Raw genomic sequence first — 12268 nt, 5'->3', positions numbered from 1 at the left:
GTTTTATCACAAGTCCTCATAATAAAACCATTTGTGGTTAAATAAACGTGATAATGTTGAGTCGACCCTTTCACTGAAGCACCAAAATGTATAAAGTAAAACAAGTTTGTAGTTGAGCTACAGGTATGAAGTCAATATACTCAAAAGACATCAGGTCATCTCTGATTACAAAACTTATAAGACACTTTCTTCTGTTAAAATGCAATTGCCCACACACAGTCAAGAAATAAATGTAGGCACAGAAAATGAAAAATGGATTCATGTACAAACTTTCATGAAAAAAAGAAAATGCTTTCAAAGACAAAAACATAACGAACCTGTAAAACTTAGCTTAGTTTGTTCTCTGTTCTGTTTTATGGTCTGTGGTTTGCAGTTCCAAAGACTGGAATACAATGTGTGTTTATACTGTATAAAGTGATAATATCCAGCAACTATTGATAACTGTCTGTATAACATATTCTAACCAGCTGCATTTGTAGAATGATGCACACTGTTAATACATAGAACAAAAAGTTAAATTGCACTTTGTTTTCAAACAGCACACATATTCCACTATACACACACATTAATGAAGCTTACATTCAATGCAACAAGATCAAGGTAAAGAGAAAAGAGCTTAAAGTAAGTCAGTGAACAGGGAGTGAGAATAAAGTTCAAAAGGAGAGAGAGAGAGAGAGAGAGAGAGAGAGAAGAGGGTTGTCAGCCATTTAATTCATTGTTTAGAAACATCTACACAAAAGGCCTCCCATAATCTTGCAGACAGAACTGTCCAGTGCATTCCATCCGTCTTAGCTGATTAATTGATCAACTATTAATTGCTCAAATATTAATTGCAAGGCCGATTGATTGATCATTGACCCACTCACTAACATTTTGTTACATTGGCCTTAATGGCGCCGGTTCCCTTCACGTACGTATGTGAGAATAGTAAACCTTGTAAAACTGTCACAAAAATGGCAACTATGTTCTTCAAACAGCTATATGCATTATGCATTATTAAATCATTATTACTGACTAACAACGTTTTGATGATTCTTTTAAAAAAGCTCTAAATGATTCTTCTCTTGTTAATAATTACACTCATAACATGCTATCAGAGCAAGGTAAAGCCTGATGAAGACCCAGTAGGGTCGAAACGTTGCTTTTTTACCCTTTTTTTTCATTAAACGGGAGCAATTTATCAGTGTTGCGGACATTACTATCCTCTCTAAAGCCTTACGTGAACCCACAATCTCAGGCCTCTGTGACACAAACATGCAGCTCTATGCTGTATGATTTTGCATAGCAGACTACAAACTCCAATCATTTAACAGTCATGCTACAGTTAGAAGTGATTTGTTTGTAAGGATGCACTTTCCTAGTCGTTGCGTGGGACCGTTGTGCTAAGCCACAGTTGCGTAGGCTTGAGAGTAAATAGCCCGGGGTGACAACAAGGTAGAACACACCGTCTTCATAAAACTGGACTCATCCTTTTTTTTTAGTTGGCCTTGTCAAGACTAAACATGCCAGCATTTGGGGCTGCCTGGCCTTCACCAGAGCATGAAAAGGCTTGCTACCTCATTAGCCCTGGCCCTGGGTATTTACTGTGGAAACATGCTACAAGCACTAGTGATTGCTATCAGAGCAACCATGCCATTTAACCAGCTTCTGAGCAATGGTGTCAAACAACACAAATGATTTCTCTGAGGCAAACAATTATTGATGCCACCCTTGACAACTTCTGCATGCTATGGACAAATTGTGCATAAACTAGAATGGGTTTTGTTACACGTAATGTTTTCATTATAGAGCCTTTCACTCCTGCACTTTATAGCATGAGTGTAATTATGAACATTTGATGTACTGTAGGCTACAGCTTTGATGAAGTCTGTTGGTAAATCTGCCAACTTTTGCACTATATGATGTGTTACTGAAAACCTCCCAGCACAATGGTTGTTTGTGTACTATATTTTCTGGGACAATTTTCTTTCTGGTATCATAATTTGTGAAAATAAATAACCTATACCTGCATTAGAAATTGTGCATTCTGTAGAAAGAAGCCTAATATGTTTCTGAAAAACCTTTCAGTTCAAAAGTTGTGTGTGCATTCCCGGTCAACTATCTTTCAGGTATCATAATTTCTACTGTGAAAATAAGTTTAGATATAAAGCAAAGTGGCGCAGATGCGAAACTAAGCATTGTGGTGTCAGAAAGACTTAAGAAAGCTACCAGACAACAGCAGCCTCAGAAATACAGTTGACCTCTGACCTGCGTCAGATCCAACTGAGATTTGGCTGCTATCCATCCATCTATCTACCAGACTATAAAGGAATGCCTGTTAAGAGACCAGTATGCCTTCTTAAGAAAGAAAAATACAAAAAATAAATATTGTGTCATCTTAAAACAGTGAGGCAAATATAGACACGTACTGTAGACTAAACAAACAAACAAACAAACAAACAAACAGACAAACGCACAAACACACATGATATCAAATAAAGGAAATGTATGCTTTCACAAAAATGAAAAAGAAATACAAAAACAAACAAACAACACAACAACACAGTCACACCTTCAAAAAGCCTTGCAATGGTCAGTGACAAAAAATGCCCCTTTTCTGTATTCTGATTCTGGTAGGACATACAGGTCAGAACTCAGAGAAAAAAAAAAGACTGACCGTTGTCAACAAAAGTGTTCACTGACCACAACGGACATGAACTTATGAGTCGCTAACCTGACAACAGTAGCAGAGTAATCTTTCTTGATCAGAACTATATCCATTCTAAAATTTGGCAACCAAGCCATTCCAGATCAGAACCACATCCATTCTAGAGTTTGACATCCAAACCGTTCCAGATCAGAACCATATCTATTCTAGAATTTGGCAACGAAGCCATCCCAGGTCAGAACCATATTCATTCTAGAGCAACCAAACCATTCCAGATCAGAACCATAACTATTCTAGAATTTGGCAGCTAAACCATTCCAGATCAGAACAATTTGTATCCAAGAGGTTGACAACTGGACCATACTAGCTGAGGACAATCTCCTCTACAGTTGGGCAACCAGACCTCTGGACTGTCCATGACCCCACTAATGTCCATGCCAGATCCTTGCTGGAGTTACACAACTAGCCCATGCACCCATACTGGACACAGGCCACTAAATAACTGACTCCCAGATTTAACGCTGGCTGTTGGATAGCCAGCGATGAAGAAGAGACGCTTCGGGGGAGATAATTTTGCAACTGTTCTAAGGGATCTGGAATGCAATGACGGCATTTCACATCGTAACCTCACATAGCGGTTGAGTGATTGCAGAAAAAAAGAAAAAAAAAACACTAGAGAGCTGAACTAGATCCAGACACAGGCCACTGACTCATTCAACTGAAAAATGAAACAATTCTGGCTTGTTAAAACAAAATACTGACAACAAGACGGAACTGCCATAATACATGAATGAGATTAGTTTATAGATCTAAACCCAACATCTTGAGATAAAAAAAAATGTTTAGTGAGCGACTTTGAGCTGCCCGGGGCACTGTTCCAGTTTATCTGCTATTAAATTACTCGAGCGCAACGCATAAAAAATCAAGAATTTCTTTGAAATGCTGTGGAATCTTTCTAACACTCCTGGCAACATCCTAAACATAGTCTACCATCCAGTCCACGCATGCACCCAGTTCAAAGAATAAGGGTTTATGGGATGCGTTCTTGATCATCAAGCCTCAGCGATGTATAAACACTGTGATAAGAGAGTTCAGACAGGGATGATCAAATCTACATTTTCAACACACAAATTTCAGTTCTGTTGAAGCCAAAGGGGACAAAACACTCAAAATAAGAACACCATTTCAAATTTAGAATATTCCACGGGTGCTCATATCATAACACATTAACACCAGTGTTGTTTTCTTTTCTTTGTTTTGTTAAACTTCAACAAGATACGTAACACAGAGTACCATTCCACAAGAAAAATACAAATTTGATTACTCAATAAGCATAATTAAAAGGTATGTTGCGACATTTCATACAGGAATGAGTAACAAAACAAAACAAAACAAAAAAAAACACAAACAAAAGGTTGAGGCACCGAAGGCTGTTCCAAATAATGAAACAGTTATCTGCAGTAAATAAAACAAACGGTATCTTATTGGTGTCAGTAGATAGCCAGACACAGTGCCTTGTTTGGCAGCAACTTAGTGGAATCCTCCGGAAGGCTCCTCATGTGTCGTGTCGGAGGGAGGAAGTCGCTTCGCTCAGATTCTCTCCTTCAGCTGCGGAATCCAAAAGGCCCGCCTAGGTGCGGGCCCTGACCAATCAGAATTTCTTGCCAGATGAGCGAGTTTCGTGATTGGCTGAAACACCTTCCTCCCCCCTTTTTTGACCCCCCCCCCCTCCTCCAAATGACAACAGGTCCATCTCCGTGGCATTAGTACTATGTGTGTGTGTGTGTGTGTGTGTGTGTGTGTGTGTGTGTGTGTGTGTGTGTGTGTGTAGGTGGTGTGGTGTTAGAGGAGGAGGTCTGAGAGCCAGGCTGTTGTGCACCGCTGAGACCCTGTGAGCCTCAGCACAATAAAGAAAACAACACAGAGCCCGAGCATCTCTAGGGAAGGAGCCCTGTCCTCCGCTTAGGCCACCAGCCAAGGCGTCACTCCCTTCAGGACATGAGAGAAAAGGGGGGGAATTCCAATAAATAAAAATAAAAATAATAAGAACGTATCAATGATCGGTACAAATACAGTACACTGTAACACTGTCTGATGCAATGCAAGACCAAAAGCCAGTTAGTGTTTGTTTTCTTTTTTTGTTTGTTTGTTTTTGTTGTTTTTGTTGTTGTTTTTTCGCAGAAGCCGAACAAACTGAAACACAGCACAATACCCATACACATACAGTTTCATATCATGCGACTTTGGGTGGAGGGGTGGTCGGGGTTGTTGTTGTGATGATGATGATGATGATGATGATGGTGGTGGTGGTATAGGTGGTGTTTGTGTTTTTTGTTGATTTTTCATCTCTTGTTTTTTCCAGCTGAGGGTTGCATGGCCTGAGTGGTGAATGTGAGGGATTGGACAGTTTTGAGATGAACACACTCATGGCAAAACGTGCACACACACACACAAGCGCGCGTGCGCACACACACACATAGGTTTGGCGTGTGTGTGTGTGCGCGCGTAGAGAGTCAGCCTCCCAGCTGTCCCTGTGCCAGCTTTGTCCTCGTCCTCTCTGCTCTCTGCTGCGTGTGTCCACTTTGGTGTCCAGTCTTAACACAGACAGCTCTGTGACCACTAGTCCACGCACACGCGCACACACACACACACACACACACACACACACACACACACACACACACACACACACGTGACTGGGCATGTCTGCCTCTCTCTTGTGTAAGCGTCTGTCCTGGGTCAAGGGTGTGTGTGCGTGTGAACTCCACGATGCAGATGTGGATGTGTGTGTGTGTACGGCTGACACACGCCTCATCACACACACACACACACACACATACACACACACACACACACACAGGTGAACTGAAGCAGCTACGCATGTAGTATCAGCATGGCCGTGCGCCTTCTCTTCGTGTACACATAATATATTCATTCTATTCTCTCTGTAGTATCTTCTCAAATAAAAAACTATAAATACAAAATAAAAACAAAGCAGTATTTACAAACTCCATGCGGTTTGAGTTAGACCAATCACTGCAAAGAGACAAAAAAACACAAGAGAAAACACTGGGTGAGACACAGAACAGAACAGAACAAACAAAACAGTGCTGTTTCTCTCATCAGGACTAGTCAGTAACGCTTTAACACACCAATCAGTGAAGCACTAACGCAACCTCATGCAGCTGTGATTTGGGGCCAGGCTTTAATAAGAAACTCAAAAAACACACAAGCTCTGGTGGGGATGACCACACCAAGGATTAGGGCCATATCCGAGCCAGATCAAAGCCACGTCAGGGCCAGATCAGGTCCTAATCCGAGTATTTTCAAGATATTTGACAGAGACCAGACTAGGTTCTGTACTCACCTTCTGCCAGCATCCTGGCATGGGTAGGCCATCTGGACCCTGTGATGGGGTGGGGGGGGGGGGCAGAGGGAGACTCATTTAGAAGACATCATGACAGAATAACAGGCCTAACACACACCTGAACACCCTGTATTATATCATAATAATGGTGTGCAAGTGCTGTATGACTATTCCAATGTACACACACTTACCACAGCTACAGCATACTATTAGGCTCACTTCATATTTATATCATAACAGTATTGCATACTTGGTAATAGACAGTATAAATAGTTTTCACTCGGGCCAAATCACGGTTAGGATGTTTCCTATCATCAACGTGAACATGCTCTCAAAGTGAGGACTCTTTAACTAAGTATCTGACCATGATGGTGATGAGTGAATGCTTCATCGTGCAGTGGCAGCTGTCATTACTTTGAGCAGTGACAGGGCACTGTCTGATACCGGCTAAGTCATGGGCCAGGCCTGGTGCGGATCTGGCCCGGGAGTGAGCCACAACTGAACCAGATCAGCAGCTTATGAGGGCACCTGTGTCCCTACTCAAAGTAATGACTTGAAATGCATTCAGTCAGTAAACAGTAAACAGTCAGTTAGCCAATAACAGCATGTTCTTTTGTTCTCTGAGTAAAAGCAGTAGGACCAGGCCACAGAATCAAATGTCTTAATAATAATAATCATCATAATAATCTTCCACTAATTCACTAAACATGACAATATGATGATACATGGGCCAACTTTTATGTTGCTGGGCAACCACATACTGGTTCCATGTGATGTGAATAGATTACCATAAGAATGTGCATATTGATCACTTCCTCATAAAAGGAAATATTTGACTACAATGTGTAAAAGATCAGAATGTGCCCAGACAATAACACTCATGAACATTGCTTAATGTATGTGTTGAGTGCCATCAGCTATAGCCTCTAGAGAATACACCTGACTGTTTACTGACATGAAGCAGAGTGCATTAACACACACTGGCAGTGATTTGACCCAGTGAAAACATCAACACATTAAACATATTAAAAGCCTTTTTGAAATCCATGCGTATGGCGTAAAATAATGTCACAGTGGCATTAAAAAATGCAACAAAAAAGTCATGGTGGCTATGAACATGCATCCTCGTTAGTCGTGACTGTCGTGGAGATCAATGTGTGACATTTATCCTCACACTGGACTAACACTGGACTAACACTGGACTAACGTGTTTGTTATTCCTCACACGTGACGTGACACACCACTAGGGGGGGCGTTTAGAGGTGAGCACCGCACAATAGATAGACACACGATAAAAACATTATTTAAGATCATTTCATCAACTATTTACACAAAGTGGTCATCTCGAAATGGGAAACAGCATATTTTAGCATATATTTAGCTACACCATCATAAAAACATCATAAAATATCAAATGATTCTAGATCGTTCTCTAGATGTCTTGTCTCACTTCCCCCCCTCAGCCCTGGTCTGTCCAATTGGAACAGGGAGAAAGTACAGGTAAGGAGGATAGGGTGGGGTTAAGAGAACTCAGGTGTAGCTGAGGGGGACAGGTAAAGGCCAACACAGGTAAAGTCTGGTCCATGCTGTAAAGCCCTTTAGTGAGATAAGACCAGAGAGAGAATACAGGTAAGGAGGATAGGGTGGGGTTAAGAGAACTCAGGTGTAGCTGAGGGGGACAGGTAAAGGCCGACACAGGTCTGGTCCATGCTGTAAAAAGCCCTTTAGTGAGGTGAAACCTATAAGAGGGGTTAGTCGCTCACAGAGCTCAGAGGGAGATTTTATAAAGCTAAAGAGGAGGTCAAGGTGGAGGCACTATCAGTTTAATACAGAGGAGTAGGCTGGACATTAGAGAGGAGTCAAGGAGGGGGCACTGGGCTGGGAAATGACCTTAGAGCACTCATTTACTAAGAGATGGTGCAACGTTGGTTTAAGAGGGTCAGTAGGACAGGTCAGCTAGGGGTCAGATGGAAAGGGTTAAAGTAGTGGCCTCTGATTGGTCCGCATGCAGTGAAAGCGATTGGATGAGAGCCTTGGCTTGGATGATGGTGAGCATGCAGGAAGTGATGTCACGTAGAGAGGGCTGTGAGTCAGACCCTCTCAGCCAGGAGAAAAGGCATGCATGGGAACATGGAGCTGGCCGTGTGTGTGTTTGTATATGTCTGTATGAGAGAGAGAGAGAGAGAGAGAGATTGTGTGTGTGTGTGTTTGTACATATGTGTGTGTGTGTGTGTGTGTGTGTGTGTGTGTGTGTATGTGTCAGTGTGTGTGAACGTGTGTATGTATGTATGTGAGTGTGTGTGTGTGTGTGTGTGTGTGTGTACGACAATGTGTGTATGTGTGTGTGTGTATACTTCAGTATGAAAGTGTGTGTGTGTGTGTGTGTGTGTGTGTGTGTGTGTGTGTGTGTGTGTGTGTGTGTGTGTGCATTAACGTGTGTGTGGGCGGTGGGCAGAGGGCATGCTCAGGCAGAGGAAGGAAGAGAGAATACTGTACCAACTGGCACGGGGCATCGAGCCCGTCCAGACCAGGCTGCCCCGGCTCCCCCTTCTCCCCCTTAAAGCCCCGGAACCCCTGCGGCACACACAGGGACCTGGGAGTGTTACTGGGACTCAGGCTGCAGACGCCCGCCCTCTGCCCCACCAGAGGGGGCTCGGGCCTGGGCTGAGAGGGGCGGCCCCACCCTGGCCAATCCTGGCTTACTGGAGGACTGGAGGTCCAATGACCAATGTGTGTGTGCTTATATGTGTGTGTGTGTGTGTGTGTGTGAGAGAGAGAGGGGTATAAATGGGAAATCTTGAAGGGCTCTTCTACTGGACAATTGGTATCCCCATGCCAATTATAGAGTAAAGAAAATAGGGGCACTACTATTAGGTATATATTTAATAGGTCCCAACATAATCTGAAACGCTCATTTGTGTGTTTAGTCAATCAGAAATGGTTTGGGAATTAGCATATATAGCAATAGCACAGTTTGAGCTAGCAAGACCTAGCACTGTGTTGTTTATGGTGGTCTGTAATGCCAGGTTGGGGGGGGGGGGGCAGGCCCTCTCATCAGGTTGAGTTTGATTAAAAGGTTTTGGGAGATTGGGAGGGGTGAGGGTGGGGGTGGGGTTGGGGGGGTTCAGGACTTTGGACAGCCGTCACAACTGCCTTGCATCATCGCTACGAGAGAGAATCCGAGAGCTCACAGCCGGGACATACCAACGGGCAGGGTGCATCTAATCCAGGGGCACCCTGTTCTCCTTTCTCCCCCTTAGGCCCCTTTTTGCCCTTCTTGCCCTTCTCCCCCTGTGGACACAATGGTTCGGTCAGCGCAAGAGTTTCTCCAATCACAACTGAGAAGTTCATAGGGTCGGTCAGTGTGTCAGTGAGGGCGACCATGTGTGTGTGTGTGTGTGTGTGTGTGTGTGTACAGGGCTTCCAGTCTGTGTCTGACAGACTTGATGTGATCTCAGAGGTCATGTGAGATTTAGATTCTGCATAGGAGCAGAGGCATGCTGGGAAATATGGGAAATTAAGAAACTGTTGAAAAAATTCAAACTGAAAAAAGGCAAGGTGTTTTGATAACCAAAATAAATTGTTAGGACACCCAAAATAATAATATCAATATAAATGATGATGATTGACTAAAATAGAAAAAAACTATATAGTAAAAATATAAAAATATAGTTAAAAAAATGTTAATTCACTTGCTAATCCACACACATCATCAGAATGTTCACATTCGCGCTTGTGGCACGTTCATGTTCCGCTGATACCTGTTGAAAAGTGTGTTGGTCGCCCTCACTGAGTCAGAAAATAGGGGTTGGGATTGGGATTAACAGCGCGGTTACAGGGTAGGGATTAAACGCACAGCACCACGCTCTGGGGAGCAGTGGAGGAAAGAGGGACCGTTAGGGGACGAGGAGGACGAGGAGGAGGACGAGGAAGACTAGAGAGCTGGAAGACGGACCCTTCAGAAAGTAAACACAGAGATGTTCTATTGGGGGAAGATGGCTACCTTAGCAGCATAATGGCTAGCTAGCTTTTAGCTTACACCCCATAGGACTTCTTTCAAGCAAAAGGGCTCCTGGGCTCCATGCCTTGACCCCATCAGGAGACCAAACTTCACTTCTCCTGTTGTTTTTGTTTCTTTGTTTGAATGGATACCTATGGGGCACATGTGACATAAGCTAAGGATTGTTAGCCATTACATAGTTTTTAAAGATTTTAAAGACTGATACTGATTTTGATAATTGGACAAAAGCCGATAAACGGTAAATCAGATGATATTCATCTTTAACAAACACAGTGTAATAATGTACTTGTAGTATTTAGGATATTGAGCATATTATATTAACAGCACTCATCGTTATTATTCACTATTAATAGTACATACAGTAAATGTACTCTAGTATTTAGCATCTGATCAAGGTGAGACATTGGGTTTCTTCACACCGTCAACAGCATTAATACGCCTCTCTTGCACGTTCTGTGGCACACCGTAAATCATAGCAAAGCTACTTTGTACTGAGCTCAGCAGCAAGCGCAACTCAAGTCCTAATAGCCTACTAATTACTAAGTAGGCGTGTGTGAATTAATGTGTGAATGTGTTGTTTGTTTTTATCATCGCTACTTATAAGCCTCATTTGCCGTGGAGCACTTACACCCACTTCTTACAAGCATTGTTTGCCGTGACATTATTGACAGTTGGACGTGATGTTAAATGAAAGATCTGGGGTTAAAACAACCTGGTGTCTGATGGATGATAACACGTCTCAACTTTCGTTTGGGAGCAAAATTACGTAATTTTTTTAGATTTGAGCTAGACCATTTGCAAAAACAATTAAATGCTTTACAGCGTGTAGCTATGTAGCCACGTCAACAGCTATTTTCAAACCACTGATAAAGCTCAAGATAGCCTTACACTTAGGTGGTAGCATGGGCAGAATCTCTACAGACACACCAAAGTATTGTAAACTTGTGAAAATGTACAGAGAGATTATAAAAATGACATGTTTCTGAAGAAAGCGGATTATCTTACCTCATGTTCTGATAGCATCAAATCAGTGGTCACATTTGAGCTCTTGCAGCTTTTAGCTAATATCGGCAGATAAGATTGGCACGGCGATTTATCGATTGGGCTCTACTTGTGAAGATTGGAATCAACCTTTTTTAGAACATCTCTGGTAAAATCCTACCATGTCCCAACACAACATACACACTGTACACAGGTGATTAGCTGACAAGCCGATCTACCTGGCCATAGAGGTGTGCTTTAGTTGACTGAGTGGATGGAACAAATAATGTGGCAGGAATTCTACTTTCTGAAGCCGGAGCTTTCGAGCTCTGAGTGGAAGGAAGGAGGGAATCAGAAGGAAGAGGAGGACGAGTGGTTGGTCCTCCACACAAAATGGAGGGAGCGAGGAAGGGGCGGAGAGGAGAGGGACAGACAGGGTCATCATCAAGGGCATGAGGGAAGAGAAAGGTCGTCAGGAGGTCAGAAGGTCAGGAGGGAGGGACACTGGCAGGGGTAATAACAGGGGTAATAACAGGGGTAATAGGGCACAATATAAAGCAATCACTCGCAATCACAACACTCTCTCCTGCAAACACACACAAACAAACAAATCATACAAATAAACATGTGTACAATCAAGGAAATCAAATTGAGCTATGAAAACCGTATCCCTTTTTCACACGATACCAAGCCTTCCAAATCTGGTGTTTTCACTGTTTAAATTTTGAAAGATATCATTACAACCTGGAAAGAAAGCCGACTTAGATTGGTTGACTGATTGGCCGATTGGCTGGCTGATTGATTGATTGATTGATTAATTGATTGATTGATTGATTGATTGATTGATTGATTGATAATGACAATGGCTGGGAGATGGCTGATTGAAAGTCATGAAGAAAGAAAATAATATCAAAATAATTTGCCATGATATTTCAGAGTGAACAGAGCCAATGAACCAAATCACAATGCCAATGAATGAAGGGATACAGTTTTATGTATCTATTTATATATAAGAAAACACACAGCAAACCCTACTACAACTAGCATCTTTACACTTCAAATCACAGTCTGAGGCAACATCACTGAGCTTGTTGAGAGAGATGCAGGGACATAACATGAAATGTCCCTGTCTATGACATGCCATATGGTAGTACACAGGTGATCATTTGGACACTTTCCATACATCTAAAGTATATGATTATGTGAAAACAAATGTCATAAATGTTGACATACAGTATCATTCTATTAGAAT

The 12268-nt window shown here is 42.4% G+C and overlaps 1 long non-coding RNA gene across 1 annotated transcript; it reads right to left on the bottom strand.

Moving 5' to 3' along the window:
* Nucleotides 1-5547: 5547 nt before the first annotated feature.
* LOC134060562 (uncharacterized) lies at nt 5548-9345 on the bottom strand. Its single transcript, XR_009935196.1, has 3 exons — nt 9219-9345; nt 6015-6053; nt 5548-5683 (listed from the first exon to the last, which is right to left on the bottom strand). It is a non-coding gene; the product is annotated as an uncharacterized LOC134060562 (long non-coding RNA).
* Between the last annotated feature and the right edge of the window lie 2923 nt (nt 9346-12268).

Source organism: Sardina pilchardus, chromosome 16 (assembly GCF_963854185.1).
Source record: "Sardina pilchardus chromosome 16, fSarPil1.1, whole genome shotgun sequence".
Lineage (NCBI taxonomy): Eukaryota > Metazoa > Chordata > Actinopteri > Clupeiformes > Clupeidae > Sardina > Sardina pilchardus.
This window is presented reverse-complemented; position numbering and strand designations above follow the sequence as displayed.